We start from the raw sequence: 25,654 nt of genomic DNA, 5'->3' as shown, positions 1-25,654 counted from the left end.
CCGCCGGCCTTTATTGACCCTCCCCGCCGTGAGGAGGGAGCGCGGCGCCCCCGCAGCCCCGCAAGACGCGGCGCCCCCGCCTCCGCGATGCGGTTCATTCCCCCTCTTCCCCGCCTGCTCCCGCCCCGCCGCCTTCCGGGGAGGGCAGGGCGGCTCCGCGGCGAGGAGGTCGGGGCGCCCCCGGTACCGCGGGGTGCCGCGTTCGGAGCTGCGTCTCCCCGAGGGCGGGGGCCGTGCGGAGGAGGGGAGGGCCGGGCGGCCATTTCAGGGACGGCGCGCTGAGGGGGCCCGCGGCTCGCCCCAGGACCGTCCCGCTGCTGCCCGACGGCGCCGCCCGGGGCCGCTCCGGGCGGGGCGGCGGCAGAGAGGAGGCGCTGCCCGGCGGGGCTGGGGGTCGCCGGCGCCTCGAGGAAGAGCCAGCGGGCTCGGGCTGGCTGGGGTCCGGCGCGGCGTGGGGCGGGCTCGGGCTGGGGCTGGACAGGAGCGGCTCCGGAGCGATGACCGTCGCCGTCGGCCTTGTGCTCTACAGGCGGCCGCGCCCGAGGGGCCGCGCTGCGGAAAGGACAGGGACCGCGCCGGGGGTGTGAGGGCGGCTCCAGCCGCCTTGTCGCTTGCTCGGCTTGCGCTCGCTGACGGAAGAGCTGTTGCTGGCCCCGTCCTCCCCTGCACTTGGGGAAGTTAGTGCTCCATGGGGTTCGGAGCTCCGTACCTCACTCTGCCGCCTTTGTACTCTTTGAAATAGTTGGATTTAACACATTTTTTTAATAGAGGGCGTGGAGTGTGGAGTTTAAGGTTTACATAGAGTAATTTAGGAACAGCAATACCAGATCACTAAGATGATTCTAAGAATGATTTGTTGCTTTTTTCTTTTTTCTTTTTTCTTTTTTCTTTTTTTTCCCTTGCTGGCAGCAAATCGTATCCCTGTCACATCCCTGTCTGTAGAAAGCTGTCTGGAGACTGCAATCCTTGGAAACCTTCATGTTCTAAAACGGACGAAAAATTGATCCAAATGAGGATTTTCACTTACCGGTAGGAGCAGTGATATGAAAGTTACAAAGAATCAAATAGTAACTGCGAGTTGTGCAATATTTTGCATCCTCCTTCACTTTCACAAATGCACAAGTGTGTGCACATACACAGTCTGCACAGCTTTTTGCTAACATAACAGCATGTGAGGTAAATGAAAAGATACATAACCCAGACGTGATGTTGGAAGACTTAGAGTAAAAGGAACTAATGCAAATGAAACATAGTCTTTTATTCTTTTATCACCAATGTCCAAGGTTATGTGTTTGGGGTTTTTGTTTGGTTTTTTTGTGTTGGTTGTTAGTTTCTTTTTCAAGCAGTTGTTTGGTTTTTTTTGTCCCCAAGCACTAGCCCTGGTAGCTAGCCTTACTTCAGAGATAAGAAAATTGTTGTCTTTATGGCAGAAGCTTTTCCATTTAGCTTCTTTAGCCAGCTTCAGGGTTAATTTAAGTCTTACCAAGGCTTCCTGTTTCCTCTTGGCTTCTTCTGTGGCATAAACCACCCAAACAGAAGGACAAACCAAAGGAGAGATAGTTACCTTTAGCCATCAATAAATATGACATTAAGGAGCAGTACCTTGATGTTGGTCCAACATCTGACATATTATAATACGCTTAATGCACTCTACAATAAAATGAAGCACTGTTAGTTCAGAATCATGCTAAACATCCATACAGGAGAACTATGGTTTATACCACATTACAGGGAGAAACAATAAGAGGGAATGATCCATAATGAAATGATTGAGGGTTCCTGCAAATTTGGGAGAACACAGTAAAATGGTACCTGTTTTTATTTTTCATAAAATAAACACCCTGTTATCTGAATTCAAAAGCAGTTAACTCACTGACTTCTTTGAATTAATGCATTTTAATAAAGGACTGACAGCGTAATGCAATGTTTCTTGAACTGGTCACAAATTGAGTACCCAAAGATGTTAATTAATAATGACTATCAGCTGTTGAATGGTAGTTAGTTAAAAAAAAAAAAAAAAAAAAAAAAAAAAAAAAAAAAAACCAAAAAACGTGATTTCTGTGGAGTGGTAGTAACACTACTCTGAGGAAATTGCACTGATACCCAACAGAAATTTTATATGGGATATAGAAGTCTCTAAAATTTGCCAGTTCAGTGTAATTTTTCTAAGGGTGTATAAACAGCAAGAGGAAGTAATACATCTCCTCCAAGAAGTGTACCGACAATGAGAAATGAGAGTCTCTTTGGAATACTACCACCTTTAGAGTGTTACTCTAAGTGGAGGACAAAGCAGGACAGCTGTACATAAAGACTGAATTACTACAAAATAAAAATAGAAACAGGAAAATGCTAAGGTTATCATTGGGGCCCTTGGAATTGTTCTTGAAGAAAGGAGATGCTACAGGTGAAATCTGGAAAAAATTAAAGGCTGAAACTTGAGCAGAAGGGATCACCAAAGGGCAACCGTTGTTTAAAGCTTCATTAAACAATGGAACAATAGAAAGCTTTAACAACACTACTGTGTCTCTTCAGTCAAATCTCAGTTGTTGTGACCAGTTCAATGTATTGTGCATATTTTGTGAATCACAAAATGTCTTTTTGCAGTAAGATGCCCAACCTTAGTGCAGCTTGAGAAGCCTGCCATTTTCTTTCACTTGTAGGTATTTGGCTTTGAGAAAAGATGAAACAACTTTGCAGAACAAGAAATCAAATGTTTCCATACTGCTGACCATTCAGTTAGGTCTCCATATGAAAAACAAAGCTGATGAGACTTGTTTTTTCCTCTCAGGAGGTATGTGCATAATGCAATCTAAAAGCATTTTCAAAAGCACCCATTAGCTCTTAATTAGAAAGGGACTTTGAAAGGGTATTGTACTTCTATTTTGCTATAAGGTCTGAAGAAGGGAAGGAAAAAAAGATCACAATCATAACTTTCTTAAAAATTAACTCTGAAAAAGTAGTTCTTGTAGAAAAAAGAATGATGATGCATTTACATTTAGCTGTATTGTAAGTAAAGATTACAATGCCTCTTCAAATGAAATTAAGTAATCTTTGAATCACTGAATATTTAACGTGCAGTGGTCAGCTTCCAAGGGTGCGGCTCCGGCCAGCCCTGCCGCCACCACAACCCGGGGGCCACTTAGCTAAAGGAGTGAGCCAACCCAACCACGGTGCGGATACGTCGCAGAAAGGAAAGGCGGGACTCTCAGGATCAGCAACCAAGGGAGTGCGGGGTTCCCAAGGCAGTGCTCCGGAGAGACACTTACCCAAGAAAACCCCGGCTTTTTATTGAGTGGGTCTCAGGGGGTGGGAATGAATAGGACCAATCATAAACTTTTTCAAACTTGTAACCAGGGGGTGAGCAAACTTTTAACCAATGAACAGTAACTGGAGGAGGAGGAATGCATACCGAGGGGGTGGGGAAGTTATATAACCAAAAGATTGACACTTAACAGAAATCGGGTAAACAACTATTATGGGATGGGGTTACCGGGACAACCAAGAATTGGCGGGAAGTTGTGAGGGAAGGAGAGGCCATTTTGAACAATAGAAATCAATGTAAATTTGAACAGCCATTAAACATAACTTATAAAATCTAACTGGAATTGCAACAAATCCAACTGGAACAGAGTTCAAGCACTACCACATTAATGTGAAATATTAAATGTATCAAAATGCTTCAGTTATTTTTAGTTGTCTTGTAATGATTTCCTTCAATCACTGCCATCAGCAGTTTCTGTAGCAAGATGTAGCAAGAATTCAAACTCTGCTGTTCCTGTTGAGTTTAGTATCTACAATAAGTTTTTTTCAGCTTTTTAGCAATGCTTAGGTTTGTGAATCTCTGAAGAACTGTGCTCACAACAGTGTTTTCATGGGTGTTTTGCCCCAGTATTTAGCATGTTATTTGGCATCTAGATAGGATGAAATCATAAGTTGAATCATGATTTAGACCTTATCATATGCATCTCTATCTTAAAAGGGAAATAAATACATTTAAGAAAATTAAAAATATATTAAAAAATTATTAGCATCCAATATGCTTATCAGTATATGATTTAAAATTTTCAAAAAGTGCTTTCAATGATAAATTAACTCAAAGTTTCAAAATTTAAGCATTTTCCAAATATATGTATTTTAAAAATGCTGCTCACATACTAATTTACAATTTATTGTGAAAAAAAAATTAAAAACTAATATTCCTTTTATAATAGAAACTTATTTCTAACCCTGAAAGAAAACTCAAAAAATAAATTGTCAATCAAAGATTTTTTTCCATGACCTACTTCTTACACTGCCACTAGTCTCATTCAAGGTCTAATATCTTCTTAGTTGTCCTGCTTTTACAAACACATCTCCTCCATTTGACTGTTTGAGAAGCAGTTTGACTGGAATTAACAAATGTTCTGCTGGATTAAATATAGTCAGTGGATTATTAGACTCTGCTTCATTCCCTTAAAGCCTGTACTTGCGATGTCTCTGAGTGTAGGGTGAAACCTGCAAACAGTGGCTAAATCATCAGAATAGAAGGATGGGCACCATGTGCTGTGTAACTCTTCTAACTGTGGGCTTGAGAAATTTTTCCTTGAGAAAGAGTTAGCAGCTGCTAGCAGGCTAGAATTTTTGAAGCCCACATCTAACTGTGGGCAGGGTGTGTTCCCTAGGGGGCGGTGGAGGTGAGACTATTGCTATCTGTGCCAAAGCTGACATTCTTAGTTTGCTGAATGAGAAAAGGACCTGTGCTGGAATTGGACCAGTTGCTGCATGAACGGGACAGGCATTTTTGTGCCAAAATAGATGCAATTTAGAATTTAGTGGTATGAGATGTGCTGTGGCAGGATCATCATGATCACATATCTCTTGAGTTCAAATCACGATGTTTACCAAAACAGGGCTTTCCTTCAGTTCTTTGGAGCTTTTTACATGCTGCAGTAGCTCCTTAGTGGGAATCCCTGAGTTCTTCCTAGTCATACAAGTTTTCATGGCAGCAGACTACCCACTTGCCCCAAGCATCATTCACTGGGGAAGGAGGTTTCATAAAATACATGTCTGTACATCACTACTCACTGTTAATAAGTTCAGACATGATAAATAATCTGTTTTGGTTTTTTCATTGCAAAAGTGAATATTTCACTCTTTTAAACACCTATAAAGTGTTGCCACTATGTTAAGAAGTGTTCAGCAGATATGAATCATGTCTTTAGAAACTACAAATCAGAAATTTAATTTTTAGAGGACACCATTCTGCATAAGAAACAATCCCTCTTAAATACTAGTAGAAAGATAGCAGTATAAGTCCAACACAATTACTTTACATTCAGTTCCCAAAAGATGGAAGATAAGCATATTTTTTCTCTCTTAAAAGTTGGAAAGGTCAGAATTAGATGCATTTCTGACTGAGCAGAAATTATACATTGTCTTTTGTGCTTAATTAACCACCTTTTCTTTCTTTGTTCAGAAGCAGAACTGTAGTAGATATAAACCCTCACAAAAGTAAAGATATGATGCATCCCTGTTCACCTGTTCTAGATTATAGAAGATGGACATGGAGAGGCATTATGTACTTCCATTTTATTCGAGGATTGCATGAATGTTGGACGTAGAAAGACTTCAAGAAAAGCACTGAACTGTTCTTAAATCACAATCATATGACATCTACCTTAAAACTAGCTTATCATTTTCTTAAATTGTTTTTTTGGATCTTATTCACTGTTATTTTGCTCCAATTTCTATGATAAGTATGATGTCAATAACATTAAGAGGATGTAATTTACCAGTGTAAAATAGGAGTATCTCACAGGTGAAGCCAACCTGAATTTTCAAAATTAACATTTTGTCTCAGTAATCTCTCTCAGCTACAGAACATTCGTACTCTTCTAAAGAACTGGATGTAGCTATTGTTGCTATTCAAAAGCTGTTCTAAATCCTAAAATGATTTTAGGGCTAATTTGACCAAAGTTCTAGTACTTGGCATACATGTAAAGCGGTAAGAGGAATAGTTTTTTTGACAGGTAAGGAAAAAAACTGACATTGCTTATCCTTTCTTGAAGAAAGGGCAATTTAAGTGGCCAGCCTAAGGCCAGTTTTATATGTCATTACTTCTAGCATTTATTTCACATCTTGTGATAACTTCTTTAAAATATTGACATAGTTGTCAGTTATGGATACTTTTAATTAAAATATATGCATACAATTTGAACACGAGGTCATGCAAGAAAGCCTCTTGTGAACAAAAGCTGACAAAATATCACTTGTACCTGCCTGAAAGTCCTAAGGATGATAATAGTTGATAAATTACTGGATCTGTTTCTAGTACCACAGAAACAAGGACTTGTGGCAAGACTTTACAGATATAATGAATAAACACAATTTATTTTCAGTGTGCTGTGATTTAAGGCAAGCCAGCAACTAAGTACCACACAGGCATTTATTCACTCCCCCAGAGTCAGTCCAGGGAGAGAATTGTAAGAGTAGAATTGAGGAAAATTGTGACTTGGGAAAAGGACTGTTTGATAGGTAAAGCAAAAGCCGTGTGCACAAGCAAGGGAAAACAAGGCATTCATTCACTGCTTCCCGTCCTTGGGTAGGTGTTCACACACCTCTAGGGAAGCCAAGCTCCATCACATGTGCTAGTGACTTGGGAAGACAAATATCTTTACTCTCAAACATCCACCATTTCCTCCTTCTTCCCCATCTTCATATGCTGAACATGATGCCATGTGCTGTGGTCAGCTGTCCCAGCTGTGTCCCCTCTAAGCTGCCTGCATACCCCCAGCCTCCTCACCGGTGGGGTGGGTGAGGAGCTGCAAAGGCCCTGGCTCTGTGTAAGACCTGCTCTGCAATAACAAAAACTCCCTGTTATCAACACTGTTCACAAATGAAAACAAAACCTCATAGCAGCTACTGTGAAGAAAATTAACTCTATCTCAGCCAAACCATCAAATAGTTACACCTGAAATAATTTATATTTAACTAAGCAGCCATTTTTTGGCAGTATTCACTAGTAGTATTGAAGATATTAATTTTAACAAAATTGCCATGCATTCAAAACAGTTTCTTTAACATAGAGCCATTTCTGCCATCATCAAGATTCTTCACATGGAGATAGAAGTATTTCAAAACCATCCATGTATTACATAATAATCCTATGCAAGACTCAAGTCATTTGGTAAACGAAAGCACAATCTGGTTTCAGTCCTCACATTTTGGATGACTACAAAAAATAGTATTACTTTTTCCGAGGAGCAAGACTCTTGTTCTAATGTATTAAATAGTCCTGGGGGTTGTTCTGTGGATTAGATGGCAAACAAATGGCCTGTCCACACGCCTACTATCAAAATCTCACTGTCTCCAAGGAAGGCTGGCTGCATTCACACTCTGTGTGGTCTCAGAAATCATCTGGGATGTTGTTGGTTGAGCCAGGCGAAAACCAGGCTATTTTGCAGTCTCTTCTTCCTGGAGGTTAAGCTGACCAAGTTCCAGCACCTGTACCCTTAGTCTGCTTATTTTAGTACTTCATATGCAGCCCTTCATCTTCTGTTTACCTTACAAGATGAATGGATGAAATTCTTAAGACCTTTGGTTAAATTTGTTCTGTGACTCTGTCACTTGACTGTGGTACCAGATGGTGATAAAGAAAAAATAGACGTTGTTGCAATTCCATAATAGAAAGCCAGATGGTGATACTAAGGCTGATAGAGAGAAGACAATAATATATCACTGCCCTACTCTGCCTCAGATTTCCAGCTATTGCTATCTAACAGAAAATGCATCTGTTGAGACATTACTCATATTTTGTCATGCATTTTGGAACAAAAATTTCTGAAACTGCAACAGGTGCAAACACTAGCAAACTTTATATTTTCAAAGTATATTAGAATAATAATTAAGGTGTAATTTGAAATCCAGTTTTTGTCAGAAGATGAAAATATCTGAATCTCTTCAACTAAACCCAACTTTGTATTTTACGTGAGGATACAAATCCTCAGTATTACCTGGATAAAATGGATTTAACGTAAGAGATAACAAGTCACTTAGGAGAAATGTGCTTTCACTTTTAATGCAATGAAAACTGAAATTTTATCTCTGAATATCTGTAAACAGGCCAGCATATGTGAATGATAATTATTTGCTAAAGAACTTGGAGAGTAATTTTACAAAATGTTGTGCATAGCTGCCAGGTTCTATTGAAATTGCTTTGACAATTATCGTAAGAAACTCTCCTATGAAAATTTGTTTGAATTTACTGATTCAGTTCCTTTTGCACGGGGAGTTTTTTACCAGTCATCAGTGATTGCCTCACCAAAGTAATACAATAACTGTAGATGTTAAACAAAAATTGAAATTGGCAGGCAGACAGTGAGACAAAAGAAACAAAAAGAGAAAAAAAAATGCTTATTATTTAGAATTATGTTAATTTCAATAAATAAAATTGCAACTCAAGGACATAGAGATAATTAATTAACTGCTTTTGTGAAATGATCAGTGTTGTTCTTATTCTCAGAAAGGGTATTAACATTGAATACATTTATCTACAACTCTAGCTATTAAAAATATTACTGATGCACTAAAAACTGCACCTTGTGATTTTAATTTCAAATTTATTTTGTACCACTAAAAAAAAAGGAAGCACTGGTGTCTGACTTGTTTCAATCCTGTGCATTCCAAGACCTGGGATGGAACTCTCCCTTACTAAGGTGAGTAAAACCTTTTGGGCAAGAACTAGCTGATTTCATTGTTTCTGTGTTGCAGGGTGGCTCTCCTAGCTAATGTTTTAAGTGAAGACACAAAGGAAATTCTTACCTCAAAAGAGCTCAGTCAGTAATTCGAGTAACCTTAACTCAAATTGCTGAAGTTGCATGATGTGCTAGGCATGCAAAGAATTTAGAAGAAAAAAATGAGAACGTTTCAAAAATAAACTGCTTGATGAGGATAAGGAATATTTTTGCTGTGCATCCACTTTCAATTGAACTAAAGCTGGTACAATATTTAATTATTTGAAGAGTTGGGTTCATAGTCCTAATTTGAAAATGAAAGTTGTGTAATTCATGAATAAGGTGAGTAGATCTGCCCTTAGCAAAAGACGGGTATTTGGCTAAAAAATTAGGGATGTATCAAAATATCTTTGGCTTGGGCACACAGATGATGATTGGTACAGACAGCTGAAGAAAAGTCACACAAAGAGACCAAGATTGAATCCAGTGGAAGGGCTTAGTGTTCCTCTACAAGCCTTTCCCAAGCAGAAGTCTTGTGATTCAGCTGGGAGTTGCAGAGAAGAGGAACATCTGATCTATGTGAATTCCTGTTCACTCCATCCAGCTCACCTACAAGTAACTTTTGAAGAGAATAGCCAGGCTCAGAACTTGAGGTTGCATAAACTGTCAGGAAATCTTCACGTACAAAGACTGATCTTCATCAGCTATGTATCGTGGTGTCTTCCAGATGTGGTTGATCCTAGCTAAAATACGCATGTAGTGACAAGTTAATCAAGTTGTGCTCAAATGTCTGTCTCTTCCTGCTAAAAGTTTGAGTAAGGCAAAACCTTTTGTTTGCTTTTGTTTGTTTGTGGTTTTTTGTGGTTTTGTGGTTTTGGTGTTTTTTTGGTTTTTTTTTTCCTGAAAGGCTTAATACAAGATAGTTTTCTTCCTTAAACTCCTTAAAGACAGTGGAGAATACACCTTCCTTATTTTGAGTTTTGCTGCCTGGAAGGACCTGGAACAATGGCGACCTGTTTAGCAGTAATTACTGTTGAAATCCCACACATAAGACTGGTTTTGTTTTCCACAGAATGTCTTATAGGTAAGAGCTATGTACATTTTGATACTGTATCAGAGAAGCCACTTATGAAAATGTGAAGATTAACTACATTTGGTCTACTGAATTGGCCTTTATTATCTTCATACCCATGCAAATGCACAAAAAAAACCTTAAAAGAATACTTTAAATGGCCATGATTTAAGGACATATAAAGGGTGTGGTGAGACATGTCTGTTTCCCCTGGTCCAATCAGTAGCTTGGCACAGGCACTTCACACTAGGCATACACAGAGAGGGCACACATACAGAACACACACACATATATATATACACACACACATGGCCAGGCACAGATCACAGATAAGACTTTCCTTCGTGAACATATGAATCTTGCCTTTCAGAACAGCAAAAGTCCCATCACTAGGGATAGTTTCTGACTCCTCAGATGATTTAAAGGGTGAACGGATACAAGTAAGCCATCACTTCAAGCAACACTTGATAGGGCAGGGTGACCTTTTCTGTTGCCTGAATTCAGTGTTCGGAATAACTGAGAGCAATACACCACACAAGGGAAGAATGATCTTTAAGGGACTGAGAACTGTTTGGCCTTCACACAGAGACTTGGTAAATACCTGTCGTTCCTCAGAAACTTCATAAGTAGAAGAGAGAAAAACATAATTTAGGCATTTCCTCGTAAGAAGTAAAGACTTCCATCACTTTAAGCATAACTAAGAGATCCTTTAAAAAATCAAAGAGCAATACATGAAATAAAACTCTGCAAAGAGAAATTTTCTATCTCTAATCTTGACCCAAGTCAAACACTTCTTTATGCTGATCACAACACATTTTTCAGGTACAACAGGTCAATGTCAAAAGCAAAACCACATCTCTTTCATATTCAAGGACAACCCTTTAGTCAAGGAAATCTTTAAAAATCTTGAGAACCCAGTGTCTAGAAATAGTTTCTATGTATCTGTAGTTAAAGGACTTTACATTTTAAGCAGTGCCGTTTCATTATTCTACTTTGCTCTCCAGAGGGATACCCTATGAATGTGTCTCATCCACAGAAATAGAAATCCTATGACATATCATAGAAAATGTTATGAGTTTATCTTACATACAAATAATTTTTAAAAAATCATGCCTAAAGTTTTGCATTAAAAAAAAAAAAGTTCATATGCTGGTCTTCACAACAGCTATGAATTTATGACTATGTAGAAAGAACAAAAACTACAACAATCTCTGATAGAAAGTCATGTTGGTTGTACCAAAATGGTTGTATGTACCAAATGGCAGTCCACACAGGAAGATGAAGCTGGCAAAATAAACTTTAGAAATCTACATCTTGCTTATAGCATTTGGAAAACCTTGATAATCAAGGGTAGATGCTGGATTCTAGTGCTACTACAGACAATCAGAAAAAATACATTGATAACTGTGATTACAAAGAAAAAAAAATATACACCAAGAGTATTTATCTGTACTTGTGACTATTATATTTGGATGCACACTATCTGTGTGAATCAGACCGGATCACTATCTAATGCATTAGTTGATTGAGGTTTACTCTGCTTTCAGTGATTTTTAAAATGTACTCTTAGTGGCAATTCTAATTCAACAATATATGTCCTCTAAGTGCACTCTGCAGTATTTCCTTCCCACACCATATGTGAGCTACATTTTTATAGAGAGAACAAAGAGGAAAATAATGGATCTTTGCTACTGTTTAGTGAATGGAAATTTTTAGAGTTGCTGGATAGTACTGCATTAGTGGTGGGAAATCAGGTTTTCCCACAGGGGCTGAAACATTCTGACTGACAACTTTGGCTTAAGGATTCACTCCTTAAGGAAGGAAGCACGCTGCATGTTAGAATACAGTCCCTGTTATTATTGTGCCACAGATGCTTATCTAGATGTATGTAATTCCCATTGGGCCGTATGAGTGTTTCATAAACACTGGGATAGATTTAGCCTCCTTCTCTCTCTTACTAAAAATAGAAAAGTTAGAGGAAAGAAAAGCAGCGAAACTGCAACCTTAAACTATACTTACCTATCTAAAACTTAACTGTCAGTAAGCAGGGAAGATTAATGAGACTGTGACAGTGTAAAGTGTCTTCCTTTTCTTTTAAATAAAAGACTACTTATAGAAAACTGAGCACAAAAAGTAAAATAATACAGAATTGAAGTGTCACAGTTTTTCATCACACAATTCCTGTAAGAGACAAGTAAAACAGTATCCATATCTCCTGTCAAAAACTTGAATTTTCTTAAACTGGAATTGTTTTGAATCATGACATAATTCTTTGGGAAGACAGATAAATTGATATTTTACATCTTTCATTCAGATCTTTACCGCAATTAATTTATTCCTACAAAACTAGCATTATAAGAAACTTACTGGACTCTTAAGGTTCATAGTGTTATAAACGCAAGGGCAAAATCCAGATTAATAAAGAAACGGTTTATTAATCAAACAATCCCAATCACCGACAAACAGAGAAAACCACAAAATAGGATATCTGCAGCGCCGCGCCGGGTGGATGAGGGGTCTGCACACCAAGGTACAGGTCACCCAAATCCACCCCGAACGATTCTCAGTTCGCTGTTTTATAGGGGTTTTTTTGTCCTGAGGCAGTACAGGTGTCCAGGATGGGCCAAATAGTCCAGATTTCTTCTAGATGGCCTTCCCGGATTTGCCGAGTCCCGTGGATCCGTTCCGGGAAGGTCTTTTTCTTATGCGAATTGAGCCAGCCAGTCTTATGTTGATTCTGGTGTGCATATTGTGCCGGGGAATTTTTCGTCATCGGGGAATTCTGCTTCGCCGTTCAAGAAGGAATTCTCCTTGCATCGGATGGGATGTGATTCTTATCGGGGCTGGCTAGCGTCTTTGTTTGGTCTGATGGTCCTTGTCCTGCTTCTTGTTTCACAGCTGGAGCCGCGGAGACTCGGCTAGGTACAGATTTCTACCTGCTAGGTTTTTACAGTTTATTAACACCATTATATTATACATTTGATTATTATTTTATTTACGAATTTTTACACCAGATTTATCACAATAGTCTTCAGGCTAAGTGTTCATTAAATGTTTTCGGGAGATGTGCCTGAGGAGAATGGTAGAACCTGGCATTTATAAAATATGGATTAATTTTAAGTTTCAAAGAGAAAATTTTCTATCATCCTATGGAAATAGAAATAATGGGAATTCAATTTAGTTGAGGTTAGAACAGGAGCAGTTTATTACTATACCTATGGTAGAATTGCAGGTTTTATATACCTGTAGGATGCCCTGTCTGTTCTTCACCATACCCTGTCAGATAAGCAGGACTATAGTACATTGCAATAAAAAGGAGTAGCATGTGGGTTGGTTCTGGAGACTCCACACAGACAAATAAAGAAGAGGCAATAGGAAGTAACCCCTAGGCAGTAGGATGTTTTTACAAATAATTCACTGCTTTGTTAATTAATTTGTGCTGACTCAGTTAGTTCATGCTGACTTATATTTCATAACTAGTGAGATCTGCAAAGGATTTAAAGCCACTGTAAAGCTCACATTAAATTTCAGACTAATTATTTCTGTTCTTGAAGGCTGACTTTCATAAAATTTTGTTGTGATGATTCATTTTGTTGGGGTGCTGCACAGAAAAAGGTCTGTGATATTGTTTACATGTGAAAGATTTTTTCAGCTCTGGTAACAAAAAAAAAAATTGAGGTTCCCACTTAAACTGGTACAAACAGTGAGCTTTTCATCAACTCAAGGCAGATGTGGACTGATTTTTCCTTGCTATCTGCAATAGTGTTAAGCACTTGGAAAGAGCTACTTATGTGTTGAAAAAGACCCAGATCATTAGCCCTATGGAAAATGGGTGCAGGCAATAAGCCTAGGGAACAGCCACCTGCCTTCCCACAAATACCATGCAATTTGGTAAACGAGACTGTAAGAATAGAAACCATTTTATCAATTCCTTGCTTGAGTGACAGATCCCAAATGAGAGAAGGACTGAAAAACTATTGTGTAAGTCCAACTTTCAGCATAAACAATCTTAACACCCTAAACTTCATCCTTCATATAATATGAAAGTGTTGAAATATTGAACCCTTTATTTGTAAGGTGAGTAGATCGTGTGGCAAATAGATTGAGGGACATTTCAGGAAGAGGCATAATTAATCTTTAATTTTTTCAATCAAAGGAACCGTAAAAAGTCTCAATCCCAGTCCCTAGTTTTGCTTAGCTGGTTAGGCACGGAGCAAATTAATATTCAGTAAATATCCACACTTCTTTTGTCATGAAAGATTCCTTCCACACAACAGGTTCTGACACAGGTCATCAGCCACTCTCCCAGTCTATTCCTCCAAATGCTATTTTAATGGTCGGCTTTTCTCTCCCACTTAAATAGCTTTTAGCCAGCCATTATGACTTAAACAGCAACTGAGTCATGAAAAACAAAGTAACTGTAGTGTGAAGGTTAGATCAAATGACAAACCATTGGTATCTCACTGCTGAATTTCTTCTTTATCACAAACTGCAGTTTTCTTGTTCCTGCATTTTCCACATACTATTTTTAGTGCAAAAGGAGGCTACTTATGTATAACTGGTGGCATGCAGTCTTTTCAGCAGTCCTGGAATCAGTGTGTAGCATGACCACAGAAAATATCCAGAAAACTATCATTTAGGTATTTGGTGTAAGCTTATTGAATATGAAAATAAAATCCTTCTCTCTCTTTTTTTTTTTTTTTTCCCCTTTTTTTCCTTTTTTTACAATTCCTTAGAGGATTAAAAATCTGTGAGGAAAGAAGTGAATGAGTGATTTTACAGGCAAGATATTTGATCATTTTTGTTGAAAAGAAAATGTCCTTTTCCATTACTTCTCCATTACTACACTCTACATCTAGGTTTAAAATTCTTAGAACAAGAACTTGAGGATCTTGTTTTGTTTGCTTGATTCTTTACTGTATTCTTACTATTTAGTAAAAATTGCCTGGATTGATTACTGGATTTATTTTCTCAATATCTCACTTGCTAGCTAATTAACTGCTTGGAGGAGAAAAAGCCAGCATTGCTGCAAGTTCTGTTCTGTCCAGCCTCTCATTCCCAGTTATGGCAGCATCCAAATCTATTCTTTCTCAGAGGTTACTGATAACACTCTCAGCTCAGAAAGACTGACTAGATTTAAAAAGTTCAACCAAGTCAGTTAGGAATCCAACATCATGAAAATAGTTAGACAGTTTGGCATCTTTTCTGTCTGTATGACTATCAGCCTATAGTCCTCCAGAACAGGACAGAGTTGAGTTAATTTAATCTCTTCTCAGGAATCCAGATGAGAGAAAAATAATAGTGATAATCACATGTAATTTCAGTCTGAAGTACAGAAGAACATAAAGGTTTCTGTGTACTCTTCTTGCAGCAAATGTAGTGTATCCCTAAGTGGAAAGTGTCCCTATAAATCAGTGTTTTTCAGAAATGTCCTTCTTTCAGTGTCCTCTGAAATTAAAAATGGGATCACGAGTACAAAAAATAATAGACACAATAGGTACAATTATGTTTGTTGGTATTTAAGAACAAAATACCTGCCTTTTAAGATCTGGAGCTGATTTAAGGTGCCATAAGAAGCCAGCTGGTCTAAATACATACTTTGCCCATGAAATCTAATATACCTGACAGAGTATAAATTAGATGTCAAGGTCACAGGCTACAGCACCTGTTTAAGCTGACAAATTTCTGTCTTTAGAGTGTAGTAGTTTTGCTGCCAACAGTAGTCTGTATTTCAGTTGGCGGATTTCCACACAGACAGAATGATGTGCTTATGCTGCAACTGACTTATAAACACATCATGTTAACGGAGTAATTATAGACTTACACAAGCAACACAGTTTGCAAAACAATTTTTATACTTTTCAGTGCTAGATGGTTTCATTTTATTCCAAAAAATAATTCCAAGTTTAACGTATCTGTTAATACTTTCTTTTTTGCATTTTTGAAATGGAGACTTTACAGAGAAAAGCATAAGGTTCATTTATCATAGAAAGATGATACAAAACTCTTACTGACTCTGTCTGCAGGGGTGAACTGCTTGCTAAAGGCACATAAAAGAATACTGTGAGCAAATATCAGACTTGTAAGACTGAGAGTTTCATTACACATGGACTGAAAAACTAAAATTTAGATAAAAATATAAACCACAAAGCATTCAGGAATGGATTCCTTATACAGAACTGAAAGATTTCTAGGTAAACTGTCTTTATAAAACTGTGAAAACTCGCTTTAAAAGAGCAAAAAACCAAACATAAATCCAGCAATGTAGCATGCAGAATCTTGAGATTCAAGATTTGAAACACGACATGAACACTACTCAGATTGTTTGGTTTGTGATCAACAATTAGTATCTGGGGATGAATGAGCCTCTCACTCCCCCGCCATTACTCTAATGATCACACATCACACTCAAAGAAACTATCTGGCCAAATATATCCAAACTGCTACTGGATCTTCGTGGACAATCTGTTTCATTTTGGACATCATATTTAATAAAGCTTATTTAGACTAGACTTGGCTTAAAATCCTCAAATGTCTTGTGTAAATACCACTTGTGGAATATCACAGTAGTGTAAAGTTAACAGATGGAGAGTGTCAAATAATATAACATCTTTGTTAATATTTTTCTCAGGAGTTCAGGTTTTTTTCCAGGAATACAGTTTAGGCACATGCCTGTTTAAAAGGCTACTAATCCAAAGTATCTTTATCCAGTTACCTATCATATAATGGTTTTCACAAAAGTCTCATAAGTCTGCAAATAGTGATGCCATAGTATTACTGAATACATGAAAAGTCCTCAGTACAATATTTGTATCTTTTCTCCTGCATATACACGGCACAATTTCTAACAGAAAATATTGCAGAACACGTATAAAATATATCTGATTTATTGCAGCATTCAGGGGAGTGTAGTACATGCCCGAAATGACTGGAAAGCACTTGCAATGGCAACTGAACATTCTTTGTGTGGAGGCAGTTATCTCCACCACTCTATACATGAGTGTAGCATTTCTCCATTTCCCTACTCCTTCTGCCCTGCTCTCTCTCTTACTGGTCACAGATAATACTTTTTCTCAGGACAATGAACAAGATTGTTTTGCCCTTTTTCTTGGGTTGTCACTTATCATGACTTGCATCCTCAGATTTCTGCAGGCTCAACTCATTAGTCTTTCTAGAATATGACACCAGAATTAACTCTGGTGGTCACTGGTCAGTGCTGACAACATCGTACTGATCCAAGTGGTGAGCCCTGGCTTCAGCTTTGCATTTCTACTGGTGCTGGAGCTCATCTTCCTTTCAGAGAATCCTAGTCTCTTTTCTTTCTCATTGTCTAGCTTTTCAACTGTTTGTGAGACCTCATAACTTCAGGAGGTGCCACCACTGCAAGAAATTTTCTTTCACATGATCAGCTTCTCACCACCAAACCCTACAGGTTCCATCTCTGATCCTGTACCTGTGGGACATTCCTCCGTTTCTCTTCCTTTAGGTCAACATTAGGTTGCAAGTTCTATTCAGTCAACAGTAAGGTTTCATTTAAATCGCATCTCCAGGAAAATGCCTAAATTTCAGAAATCAGTGCAGTTTGAAAGCTAGTGTTGCCCTCCCTGGGATGACTTACAGAGCCACTGATTTGTGTGCATCCTTCTTGTATCAGGACCCACTCAAAAACCCTTTTGATTGATGATTTGAAGTCGGAGGAAAGGAAGGGTGATCAGTTGTATCTGAAAATATACCAACAAACATTTAAAAGGCATACCAGTTCTTTGTGTAGCAGTTCATATACTTAGATTGAACTTAAACATCATTTTTTTTTGAGTAAAATTTGGCACTTTTTTTAATAGTTAAAATGATTTTACTCTTTAAATATTTATGTCTTACATATAGCATACGAATTAAAGTTTTGAGTGTTTAAACATGTAGCACAAATGCTGTATAAATCTCATGCTTCCCTCTTGATGCAGCTACACCAGTAGAGCAAAGCTGATTTGCAAAGTTGATTTACATTAAATTTAATAATATAAATTTCAGTGTTCAATTTCAAATGTAAAAATCTTAAGGCTATTGTTTTCACTTCCTCAGCTAACCACTGAATTTGTATTAGCTCTATATTAGCTTTAATTAAAATTCAAACAGGTGGATCTAGATATGGGGATGTGGCTGAATTCTAAATGTCTTTCCTCAGTCTGGGACAAGCTAGTAATAAGGTCACTTTTACAACCAAGTAACACAGGCTCAGGAATAATCCATGTCAGTCCTTCAAGCAATGGCTCGGATATCAAGAAACAATCTGAAACTCAAACCATTGCAGTAGAATCTGGGGTCACCTTTTGCCTGTTGATCAGCTGCACCACCAGTTTTCCATCCTGCAATGCAAAATTTCCCAGACTCCAATGAAACAGCCTTAATTACTGCTTCCTGCTGCTTTCAGGGCAGGCTCCTTTTCTTTATATATACAGTACCTGGTTTCCTCTTTTTTTTCTCTTTTTTTTTTTTTTTTTTTTTTTTTAGAACTATGGTGCTAGATAAGAATGAAAAAACGCCAAGTACTATACCACTCTTGAAATTCTGAAATTCTCAGTACCAAAGTGCTTTTCTATCTGCAAGGCACAGAATCGTAGTTCTGTAATGGTGTTCTTGCATGCATTAACAGTGTAGCCAGTTGCTCAGAATTTATCTTTGTTGGTGAACATTTTGTGTTCAGAAGATGCATCAGAGTAGTATATATGTCTGTCAGCATCTTTCAAATACACTGAGTATTGCAAATCACTTAAAACCAGTAATATAACTTTTTTATCTTTACTTGTTAATGGGAGGGAAAAAAGCTACTGTTGCTTTGGTGTCAGGTATTTATAGGCTGTGACATTAAATACTTACATGTATTATTACGCCTTTCCATGTATGTGTTCTCCCTTGAGCCAAGCAGCAATACGTCCAGTTAACTCCTCCAAAAGAGAACTCTAAAGGCTCTCCCAGTTTCTCAAAAACCTGTTGCCCCGAACTCACTATACAGTCCTGTGCACTGCCTTCACAGATAGTGTTTAAGAAAGTCAATTGACTTGTAGGACTTTAGATCTTGCATAGTATTACCCATGGCCTGACTTACAGAGATGCTAAGCATTTACAATATGAGGATATTAAGAAAAAAAAAAAAAAGCTTCAGGAAAAGAATCTGTAAAAACAAGCCTTTGGTATCTGTGGATCATTTAGCTAGCATTTGAAGCACCAGAGATCTATAATCACATTTGAAAGGTCTTATTCCCTTACACCAGCAAGGGAAACAGGCAAAAAGCAAGAAACATACCCAAATAATCTGGAGCATTCTATACAAGCATGCTTATCAAAATCACTCTTCTGTCTTACCATTTAAATAAATTTCTGATTAAATGCATGTGCCTTCTGCCAGCTCACCTGGCAAACTGACTTTGAGGAAAAGGACCCAGTCATCTTCAAAGTAAATGAATCTTTGCCTGTCCAAGATTGGTGCATCCATTTGTTTCTGGCATATGAGCTCTTGCACAAAGGAAGGAGTAAACTCAAGGATGAATCATTTTGGTGAAGTGAAGCAGAACAAAACCTGGAGTAGTTTCTGTAGATTTGCTCATTTCTGTAGCATCTCTGCTTGGTTTGGCAGAAACCTTTGTTCTTCTTAACGTCTGCTATGTAGTCAAGCTTGACTATGTACTTTGTCTCTTATGACTATTTTTCTGCTTGTAGCTGTATGAAAAATTAAAGAACTTATTCATCTGTGTATGTCCTACCAACTATTTTCACATGGCTAGTTCAGTTAATTGATCCAGTAAGAGTGCACTGTCATGCCTGAAGCAGTCCAGGCTTTAACAGATGCCTTGAACCTCAGCTTTTCCTCTGCTGGCCTTGGATTATTTGCGTATTTGTCATACAAAATATTAAGCAATCTTTTTTTTTTCTTTTTTCTTTTTTTTTTTTCCCCTGAGAACTAAGGTAATACAAAAAAGTGCTTGAAAACATTTAGCTTTCTGGAATTAGAAGAGCTCCCAGATCGCTGGAAACACATGAACACATGCCAATGGGGAAAAAATGTGTAAGAGCAATTCTGTAAATGCTCTCTGTAGGTATTATTGTATTTTTGGGTTTTTTTGTGAGCTGAGAATACTCAGGTTATTCCCACAGAGTAAGAATTGCTGAAGAGCTCAGCAGCCACAGTGGCAGTCAGGTTTCCAAAACCAGTTAATTTCTCATTTTAGACATCAAAATAATGGCACCCTCATTCATTAAATTGTACAGCATGCTATAGTCAAGATATTTTGAAAATTAAGTCTATGTGTTTTATCTATATGACAAATTGGAATTGAATTTTTTGTTGTTGTTTTTAAAAGGAAAGACTGAAGACGTAAAGGTAAACACCTGAAAAAAAAACAGCTCTTCAGTCTCTGGAAAATCTTGTCTGCAGTGGTAAGCATGGGCTTTTCTAATAATAGAGCATGAGTAAATTCTCATTCTTAGGATATTCTACTTTCCTACAAATTCAAGTGCACCTTTCATCTTAAATCATTTCCATGTTGTATCCATTATTAGTGCTTGCTTCTGTGGTCTGCTGAATTCACCCTTTGGAGATGGGTCACTCTCAGAAATGTCAAAAAAGCTAAATAAAATGTAGACAACTGAACCCAGAGTTTGAGGCAAATATTTTTTCAGATAAAAATAGCTGTTGTATCCTCCAATAAATGCAGAAGAGGAAAAATGTACTACCACAGCTAGCCTTTTTTTTTTTTTTTTTTTTTTTTTTTTTTTTTTTTTTTTTTTTAAATCTTACACTGTTAGTTTTTTGAGAGAGTGTGCAGTAGCTAAACAGCAGATACACAACTCTGCCTAAATACTTAAGCAGTTCTATTCCTGTGCCACAATAGCCCTGGCATATCTTTGCTTTTGTTAGTGGAAACTGGGTAATATTGTTTTATAATCACAGCATCACAGGAATTTCTAAAGCTAGAGCTTCAAAGGCAAGAAGCTTTTTATACAGAAGAACCAGTATCAGTAGTGTTATCTGAACCATGTATCCTTGCCCAATACTCTCAAGACTTCAATGCTTTGCCAGAATACCGGTCACCTAAATTGTGGACCTGGGCACTTCAAATTTCTCTGTCTTCTTTTGTCATAACAGTGCTGCTCCACATCTGTCTGAAAATGTGTAGTCGGCTCTTGGTGAAAGATTTTCTTTTGGAAACAGTGTCATGTAATAGCTACAAAACCTAAATCCATCCCTCTAAATCCTGGCCTTCTCCATCTGAACAGAAATTCAGCTGTGAGGTTTGTGTGTCTGGGCGTGTAATAAAAACAAACAAACAAACCTGAAATTATACGTGTTTCTCATTTTCCCTTTATTTCTGAGTATACATGTTCTGGCTATTGCACCATCAACATTACAAAATAGCAAAATATAGCTAACCCAAAAATTTCCTTTGAGCAGAAGCAGCACCATTAACCAGTTGCTAGGATGGTCTCCTTATTTCAGGAGTATCAAAAGAAGGTCATCTTTTCAGGGTCCTTTGCGTGCTTACAAGCCTTAATGAATCTCACCAGCTTCCCATGAAACCTTCTACCAACCCAGGCCCAGGAGCCCCATTTCTACACCCTCAGAACTGCATGTTGGGGAGGACACAGCTGTCACTGGGGTTGCTGTAAGTCCTGCCTCTCTGTGCCTAAGGATACCGCTATTGGACAATACCTTGCCTGATTCATGCTGTTTGAGTTTCTTTCTTCAGAATTAGCATGGAATTTCACTCACTGCTTTCTTTAGAAGAAATGTGAAATTACTACCTAGAAACTGAGTAAGATAGCATCAAGCTATCTTAATGGAGCATTAGAATGCCAAGTTATCAGATAATAATTAGATGCACAACAGTTTTGGAACTTCTGGGCACATTACGTGCGTGTATATATAAGCCCTCACCTGGAGACTTGTGGAATTTCATTTGTATGTAAATGGCGAAACAGGTCATTATATTCTGGAGAATGACTGTAAAGTCTTGCTATATGGAGAAGCAGAGAAGTAAAGCAATGTAAAATTACTTTCTTCTCTTATTCAGAAAAACCAGTGTTCAGAAAAACTAGTGTTAAACATTGTTTTGCTGGATTTTACAAAGAAAGGGAAAAATCTTTTAAAAAAATCCTCCAGAATGCTGAAGAACAGTATCTTCTTTCTTTTAAGATTAAGAACATGACTTTCCCCTGAGGAATATTGCAGCAGTTGTACCAGAGCCAGCTACAGTACGTTAATTTATAATAGCAGGTTATTCATGATGCTTTGCAAACAAATGAAAATGCAGACATTCCATTTATATGAGGGTCTTGCTGTATTGTTCCTTACAGACATATATTCACATTCAACAGAGCCACAGAGAACATGTTTGAACAAGAGGTCAGACAAATTTATGGAAAGGTATGAAAATTTTGTTATTACTTATGCAGTGCCACATGTATTCTTAGAGACTTTCTGTCAGTAAAGAATAAATTATGAAAACAGAAAACAATGTCCTTTGGCTCAAAGACTTTCCTGCTTCAAAGTGCTGGAGTATTACATGCTGGACATACAGCTGATGCAGATTTGGGAGTGTTTTTGTTAATAGGTTAAAAAAATACTAGGAAAAAAATAATGTTCAAATTATCTAAAACCCAGAGGTGAACTCATGTTTTCTGTAGTGAATTTTCCAGAGAGGATTTAAAAGTTTTTAAACATTTTTGACATAGCCCTTGCAGAGACAACAGATGTGTCGACTTGGTCAAATGGAAAATACTTATTCACAATCCTTCCTCTTCCCCCTTAGCCCTCCCTTGCAGATTTATTCTTTCAGGGTTGATTAGAATTGCTCCACCTTCCTAATTGGGAGTAACATTTGTCCAGACATTTCTGGTAATCAGGAAGGTTTTTCATGCTTTTCAAAAGCCTGGCTTCTCCCAGGGTTTCTCAGACTTTATTAAAAAAAAGAGTTTTTCTTTGCTGGATTCAGCTCTGTGGACCACAAATTTCTCTGCTGGGCAGACTCTCTGGGAAAGAGCATACTCTGGCCAGAGGGTGTGACCTTCTCCTCCTCCAAGAGTTTCACCCAAACAAGTAACCTGGTAGGTCAAGTATTCTTTGTCTGGCTGACACAAGTATATGCTCAGGAAATCTCCTTTCCTAACTTTGCTGGTAATTGTTACTATTCTGTCAGGGCAAATTCTGATACTTCTGTGTCAGAACAAGAGTAAAGGCAAGGGAAGCTGTATAAGGAGAAGATATACTGATTTGGATAGGAATTGTTTTAGTCTTATCCCAGTTCAAGGCCTAATAATATTAAATTTTGTTTTTCATAAAGAGAGTATGTATGTGCCGCATGTGAAATTTCCATGCCTGTTCTTTTTTCTTTTTTTTCTGGTGAGGTATACGGCAAGACAAGTCATACACTAGTCCATAACTGATCCAGAAACTGGAATAAGTTGTAATCAGAAAGAACACTCTGAAACTTCAAAGTTACTGAACTTACAACTTGATCTTGAACTAAGATTTCACATGTGACTAGCCCAAAAAAATCTAAAGGACTATATCTTAAAAAATTATAAACCATATCACTTTATGATCATTCAGTGTACAAAATAGTTATCACCTTTTGTTTTGCAAAATGTGACAAAAATTCTTCAAATCAGTTGCATGCTGTCCCAGCAGAAGGTGGACTTGAAGTTTCTGAGAAAGGCAACCTTCTTCAAAACATCTGAAGTTCTAGACAAAAGTTAAACTTATTTTTTCTTAAGTTAGGAAGATTAAATGTCTGATTTTTGCAGCAGTCATTGAATGACTAAAGCCTTAGACAATTTGCATAAGGTCTTTAGTGTGCAAATGGTGTAATCTTTAAAAAAATGCAATGTGCATCATATTTATCATTTAGGTTATTGATCTCGATATGGTTTACAAGCATTTTTTTTCTCTGTTTTCACATCTATACATGTTCCAGTATATATTCCCCTGAAGAGAGATTATTAATGCACCAATAACTCCTACAGCAACATCAAAACACCAAGACTCACAATATTGGAGTTTTAGGGCAACATCATTCACATGAGTGATAAATAGGATCAACTAATTTCAGCTTGTCATTATATTTTACTAATAGAAGTAAAGGACTAATAATTAGCATCTGAAACCAAAACTCTTGTTAGCACCTTCTAGACTTTTATGTTCTTGTCAAAAGCAACACCTGAACTGCTGGGAAAAATTCAGGGTTGTTTCTTTTCTTTTCTTATAGGAGTATCAAGTGGAGAAGTGTGAGCAGTAGAAGATTTCATCCCAGTTTCATTGTCCAAGATTCAAATTCTAAAAGAATTTGAGAATACAGAGACAGAAAGGAAAGAAAGATAGACATTATTTAGAAGCTGGAACCAAAAGCTAAAATCTAGGAATAAAATATTTTTGATAGTAGCATACACAATATTAAACACAGAATATTTTATCTAATGCCTTAAATTAGGCAGAAGTTAAGGACCCCATGACTCTTTCAGGGTTTGAGTGTGAACTTCTCTGTCTTAGCAGGTTTTAGCCTAGTAAATTTTTTTTTTAAGTTTTATAGTAAAAGGCATGAGGTCACAGAAAATCATATAATATCATAGGCTCTGGAGAGCTAAAAATACATTCTCTGATGCTTTTTTTGCTAACTTTTCATGTTAGCATTTGGTACTATCTGTGTTACTTCTCTTCAACATTATTTGAATTATGCTTCTGAATCTCCTGTAGTAGCAGATTTGCAAAATGCAAGGAAGAGCCACATATGTCATGGAACCAGTCAGCAATGGAACTTTGGAAGGTCCTGGACAAGTAATATGAGGATATTTTACCTCTTGCCACAGTCTGTAGCAATGAGCTACTTGCAAATACTTCAGAGATTTGCAGGCGGGCACATGTTAGGAGACATTAGGTGATCATCATTGCCTTCTGTTTACTGAGAAACACGTTACTGCAAAGAGCTCTTGAAAAAGATGGCACTAGAGAGAGTCTAGTAGAAAAGCACGTTTTATCGTTGTCTACTGAATTTAATATCAAATCAAGGTAGCAGCTCCTTGTAGCAAGTTCATTTTCTAAAGAACTTGAAAACAAAAAAAGACTACAGTTAAAAATATTGACATCACTTTAACACTGTCAGGTCAAAAGAAAAGTTAATGGGAAAAAAAAAATGGGCTTTCCCTGTATTTCCTTACAGCATTTCTGTTCCAAATGACTTAAAAGATGTCTGTGCTTTGTTACACACCTCATGTGAGGCTTCAAGACAAGCTTGTAATGAACCATTTAATATCTGTGGCAGAGAATAGTACCATAGGTCTCACAACAAGGACACCTACGTTAGTGCAGACAGAGTTAAAAAAATCGGCTCTTTAACAGACTTAAGTAACTTGCAGAGAATACTGCCACAGTGCTGCTCCATGTTCTTGGACCAGATAGAAACACCTAGAGCATCTTTGTTAAACTGCATTCACAGACTTGAATTTTAGAAATGAAAAGGGGGTCAAGACAAAAGTGAAAAAAAAATTGGATAATTTTAACAAACACTAGCATTTGGAAAGACAAGAAAACAAGAACATAAACAATTCCCAGCTTCAGCAACCACTGTCTCCTAAATGGTGTTACTTGCCAGTGAGATTGATGATGCATGAATTTTCAGTGTTCTACATTCAGCTGCACGAGCTTGTTCTTGTTGTTCCCCGATCTCTAGGTTCATACTGCACCATGCTTTCTTCTTAGCCACATTCTTTCTGCAAATTAAGGTTTTTTAAGTGCTTCCGTGTGGTTCAAGGCTGTAAATTCAGAGTATAAACTATCACACACTGACTTCTTCAAATTGGCAAGCCCTGAGATTTCTGGAAAGAT

Source organism: Zosterops lateralis (genome assembly GCF_965231275.1).
Source record: "Zosterops lateralis genome assembly, chromosome: Z".
NCBI classification, from domain to species: domain Eukaryota; kingdom Metazoa; phylum Chordata; class Aves; order Passeriformes; family Zosteropidae; genus Zosterops; species Zosterops lateralis.
Note: the sequence above shows the minus strand (reverse complement) of the source record.